Below are 6,041 nucleotides of genomic sequence, written 5' to 3'. Positions count from 1 at the left end.
AGAGCCAGTAATACCACAGTGCAGCATAAATTATCTCCCAAGTAGAACCAAATAGCACAGTGCAGCCCAAAATACCGCCCCAGCAAAACCAAATACCACAGTGCAGCCCAAAATACTGCCCCAGTAGAACCAAATATCACAGTACAGCACAAAATACTGCCCCAGTAGAATCAAATACCATAGTACAGCATAAAATATCTCCCAAGTAGAACCAAATATCACAGTGCAGCATAAAATACTGCCCCAGCAGAACAAAATACCATAGTACAGCACAAAATATCGCCCCAGCAGAACCAAATAGCACAGTGCAGCCCAAAATACTGCCCCAGCAAAACCAAATATCACAGTGCAGCACAAAATACCGCCCCAGCAGAACAAAATACCGCCCCAGCAGAACAAAATACCAAAGTGCAGCCCAAAATACCGCCCCAGCAAAACCAAATACCACAGTACAGCAGAAAGTACTGCCCCAGCAGAACAAAATACCATAGTACAGCACAAAATACCACCCCAGCTGAACCAAATACCACAGTACAGCACAAAGTACTGCCCCAACAGAAGCAAATACCACAGTACAGCACAAAGTACTGCCCCAGCTGAACCAAATACCACAGTACAGCACAAAGTACTGCCCCAGCTGAACCAAATACCACAGTACAGCACAAAGTACTGCCCCAGCTGAACCAAATACCACAGTACAGCACAAAGTACTGCCCCAGCTGAACCAAATACCACAGTACAGCACAAAGTACTGCCCCAACAGAAGCAAATACTACAGTGCAGCACAATATACTTACCCAGCAAAATCCACAGTACAGCACAAAATACTGCCCCAGCAGAACAAAATACCACAGTACAGCAAAATATACTGCCCCAGCAGAAGCAAATACCACAGTACAGCCACCCCTGATGCAGTATTCAACTATATCACTGACGTAAAGAGAGTTGAGTTCAAGAGGGAGACCTGCAGCCGCCGGCCAGGAACGTACCTGATGTTCCTAGCATTAATACCGAGATGATCTGATTGTTATGTACCAGCAGACGTGAGCAGAGTTCAGGTGGCCCACTGGGTATCAGCCACGACAGGAGTCTACAGTGAATATTTATGGTGACTTTGGTGGTCTTACAGTATAGGGCAGGTTTTGCTCTTGAACGTTTTCAGTCTCTTTAAAGGGGGAGACTGTCCCCTCCAAAATTGGTTTCAAAATAAGCATACTGCCATGTAACGTAGGTGCCTCGAAACATAACCATACCTTTCTCATGAAAATCCAATTCTCTATTGCAGAGAAAAGGCTTGTAAGGCTTTAGGTGCACTGTGGGCCGGGCATCTCCAGTTGGTGCTCCTGGCTTCCCTTGCATCATCGCTACCAGCTCTGAAATCTCAGGGACTGTCAAGTACACTATAGGTGAAGGCCTGGTCAGCATTACCGGCAGATAGATAATGCACCAAATGCAGTGGCCCTGCCCCCGCTGCACGGAAAACCTTATTTGCATGAAAATAAAAAGCTGCATTTTTCACGATCAGAGAGGTGGAATTTCACAAGAAAGGTACGGTTATTATTTGAGGAACCTAGCCTACATGGCAGTATGTTTATTTTGAAACCAATTTTGAGGTGATAACCTCCCTTTAACACTTCACTAGTCCCAAGGGACATCTCCCTGATCAGGCCTACTGCTCTTCTCCCACCAGTGGGCTGTAACACCTCCTGAGACACTAATGCAGGAGGGAGATTCCCTCTCCTCCCGCAGATTGTCAGATCTTCTCTATCTGTGGCCGTCTCCTGGTGACCACCACAGTTATCCTCCTCTCCAGTTTCAGCAGACCTCAGTGACAGCCTCTCCCAGCAGGCAAATGCACGCTAACACATGGATATGCACCTGAACTCCCTGAGATGCAGCATCTCTATCCTAACCTTCCCAACTCATATGTATTGGGTCTCATCACCTCCTCCTCTTCTTTGTCTCCCCAGCAGAGCACAGCTGTCACGAACCAGCTGGAGTGAACCCACTGTGCCAGGTGTCCTACCTCCTCTAAGAGCATTGTCCAAGTGAACCCCTCAATCTTCACAGAACCCCTGATGGTGGGGATAGACTTTCCCGAGGGGAACACCAGGTCGCTACCTCTTCAAAAGGATTGGCACAGAAGGCAGCTGGTCCAGGCGGACCAGGAGGTACCTGAGCACCTGGGTATGAACATAAAGCTATCCAGCGATGTTTTAAGGCTTTTTATACTATTTCTCTTGTGAGTATAATAAATTGTACTTCTTTAACCTTTTGTGGCGGTACTTCACTATTGCGCACATCCCTTTAAAGGTTATACCATCTACCAGGAGGGTTGTGAAGATTCGTATGTCACTGCATTTGGAAAGTGCTGAAGAATCCTATTGTGAGAGGATACCCCTTGACGGAGAGTGAAGCAGCGCGGTCCTCTACTTAAAAGGTACCAGAGGTACAGACATAGTCAGCAGGCCAAGTCATAACCAGGAGCAACAGTGCAGGACCGAAGGATGAGGCAGAAGCAAAGTCAAACAAGCAATAGGTCAGGCAATCCGGTTCAGCAACAGGAGAGGAGAGTCAAGGAAAGCAGGCAGGGATCAAACAGGTAGTGGTGTCAAGGAACACAAGCACAGGTCAGGTACACAGGAACATAAGCAGAGATATCAGCAACCTTTGCAGGACACAAGGACCTTGACACTGAGGCATCTGGGAAGGGGGCTGAGCCACTTATATATGTGCAGGAGGGCTAGGATTGGTCAGCAAAGTCACATGATCTAACCCATAGAGCACAGGAAGTGACGCGCCCTGGCCCTTAAGGAAGTGCTGCAGGAAACAAGCAGCAAGCATGCTGCAGCCAGGGCTGAGAGGAAACTGTGGAGCGGATCCCAGAACAAACAGTACCTACAAAAACAGAGCCTAGGACTGCAGCGGTGAATGGGAAGCACTGGCAGCAGATCACCGCTGAACACGCCGCCTGAGACCACGGCTGTAAGCAGGGGAACAGCGGCGTACAGCAGCCTTCCTAACAGTAGTGTAGTGGCGTCCTCTAGTGGCCAGTAAACAGTGCAGCACCAACATGGTTGAACACTGTATTCAGCCACTACTTTAGGGAGCTCAATGCCTATTAGTTTATGCAATTCCTACTGAACTGACTACTAGCTCTGTAAAAACATATATAAGAAGCTCCACCTAGTGGCAGTCTCAGGCAGTAAGAATGTCACTATTTAACCCAATGATGCGAAGTAGAGCATTTGCTACTTTGTACAAGAACCCCCCCCCCCCATAAAAGGATATTTCAGCTGTGGGCCCCCATGGTGCTCTGGACCAGTCCCGGACTGGTTGTGTTGTCGACGAACATTCCTTCTTTATTTTATGCGGTACTGGGTGCAACAAATTGGGGGGTCTTTTATCAAGGGACTTGCAACTTTTTTATTTGTAAAATAAGGTTGTAAGGCCTCTTTCACACTTGCGTTGTTGGGATCCGGCATGCACTTCCGTTGCCGGAGGTGCCCGCCGGATCCGGTAAAACGCAAGTGTACTGAAAGCATTTGAAGACGGAACCGTCTTCCAAATGCTTTCAGTGTTACTATGGCACCCAGGACGCTATTAAAGTCCTGGTTGCCATAGTAGGAGCGGGGATCGGGGGAGCGGTATACTTACAGTCCGTGCGGCTCCCGGGGCGCTCCAGAATGACGTCAAAGCGCCCCATGCGCATGGATGACGTGATCCATGCGATCACGTGATCCATGCGCTTGGGGCGCCCTGACGTCACTCTGGAGCGCCCGGGGAGCCGCACGGACGGTAAGTATACTGCTCCCCCGCTCCCCACTACACTTTACCATGGCTGCCAGGACTTTAGCGTCCCGGCAGCCATGGTAACCACTCTGAAAAAGCTAAATGTCGGCTCCGGCAATGCGCCGAAACGACGTTTAGCTTAAGGCCGGATCCGGATCAATGCCTTTCAATGGGCATTAATTCCGGATCCGGCCTTGCGGTAAGTGTTCCGGATTTTTGGCCGGAGCAAAAAGCGCAGCATGCTGCGGTATTTTCTCCGGCCAAAAAACGTTCCGTTCCGGAACTGAAGACATCCTGATGCATCCTGAACGGATTTCTCTCCATTCAGAATGCATTAGGATAATCCTGATCAGGATTCTTCCGGCATAGAGCCCCGACGACGGAACTCTATGCCGGAAGACAATAACGCAAGTGTGAAAGAGCCCTTAGTCCCTTTTTTGATAAACAGTGTGATAATATTCAGTCACATGGCCAGTTTTAGATTGCGTTTGACAGTGTGATGGGGGCAGAGCCATTTACTTATTAACGCTGGTAAAACGTGTAAATGTGCGCAAAAATCGATTCCAACCAGGGGCTGGAGTCGTTTTTACAACAAGAGCATGGACTGTTGTTGATGCGCCTGATTTATAATGAGTCACAGGCCTCGTCATAAATTAGGCTAGTTTTATGGCAGCGTATGGGGTGGTCTAAGACCAGTGTAAAAAGACAGTCTTTGTAAATGACCCCCATTGAGTTCAATCACCGTCTTAAAGGGGCGTAAAAAGACAGGGGTTAAAAAATGTCCTCCATATGCCGGGCCCCTCACAATGAATATACTTACCTGGCTCCCCACGCTGCTCCTGGTCCCCGCACCGCCGCTGCTGCTTCTCCCCGTGCGCAGATGAAAACATCTGGTGTTGGGGGGAGCAGCCAATGTCAGGGGGTGACTGGGACGAGCCCCCCTAGCAACACAGGTGAAGCTAGGGAGGCTCGTCCCCGTCATCGCCTCCCATTGGCTACTCCCCCCCCCCCCCCCCACACACCGGATGTATTCATCCGCGCATGGGGAGAAGCAGCAGCTGCAGTGCGGGGACCAGGAGCGGCGCGGGGAGCCAGGTAAGTATATTCATTGTGAGGGGCCCGGCATATGGGGGACATTTTATAGTCTTAGATAACCGCTTTAAAGGGCTTCTGTCACCCCACTAAACTCTTTTTTTTTCTTCTGGGTACTTATAATCCCTATACTGCGATTTATCCATACATAATGTAATTAATCATTTTGGTTCAGTAGATACTGCAAAAAACGTACTTTTATAATATGCAAATTACCTGTCTACCAGCAAGTAGGGCGGCTACTTGCTGGTAGCAGCCGCATCCTCCTATCATAAAGACGCCCCCTCCTCATGTTGATTGACAGGGCCAGCGGACGCGCTCGTTCTCTGCTGGCCCTGTCTGCATTCAAAATCTGGCGCCAGCGCCGTACCTGTCTTCAGTCGGCGCAGGCGCACTGAGGGGAGGACGCTCGCTTGGCCGCTCCTTCCTCAGTGCGCCTGCGCCGGTTGTAGATGGGACGTCACTGGCGCAGGCGCATTGAGGATGGATCGGCCAAGCAAGCATCCTCCCCTAAGTGCGCCTGCGCCGACTGAAGACAGGTACGGCGCCGGCGCCAGATTTTGAATGCAGACAGGGCCAGCAGAGAACGAGCGCGTCCGCTGGCCCTGTTAATCAACATGAGGAGGGGGCGTCTTTATGATAGGAGGATGCGGCTGCTACCAGCAAGTAGCCGCCCTACTTGCTGGTAGACAGGTAATTTGCATATTATAAAAGTATGTTTTTTGCAGTATCTACTGAACCAAAATGATTAATTACATTATGTATGGATAAATCGCAGTATAGGGATTATAAGTACCCAAAAAAAAAAAAAAAAGAGTTTAGTGGGGTGACAGAAGCCCTTTAAGTTTGCATATCCTTAACCCTCATTACTGAACCTTCATAATTATAATGTTCTAATTGATTCCTGACGAAGAAAAGCGCATTATTTTCTGAAACACATTTTTGGTCCTTACAGCCTTCAGTAGCCCGAGGTGACGTCACTCAGTACTCTGAGAAGAGCACCCTCCGATTGGCTATTTGAAGCACCAATCACCATCTTTTCCCATCAAGTGAACCAAGAAACATAACTAAAATCAAGCAGTAAGAGGGAGAGTGGGACTGAGGTACTTGCAGGTAATAGGAGAGCGAACATACTCTGCAGGTGCAGTTGGGGGCTG

This window comes from Bufo bufo, chromosome 5 (genome assembly GCF_905171765.1).
Source record: "Bufo bufo chromosome 5, aBufBuf1.1, whole genome shotgun sequence".
In the NCBI taxonomy this organism is placed as follows: Eukaryota; Metazoa; Chordata; class Amphibia; order Anura; family Bufonidae; genus Bufo; species Bufo bufo.
This window is presented reverse-complemented; position numbering follows the sequence as displayed.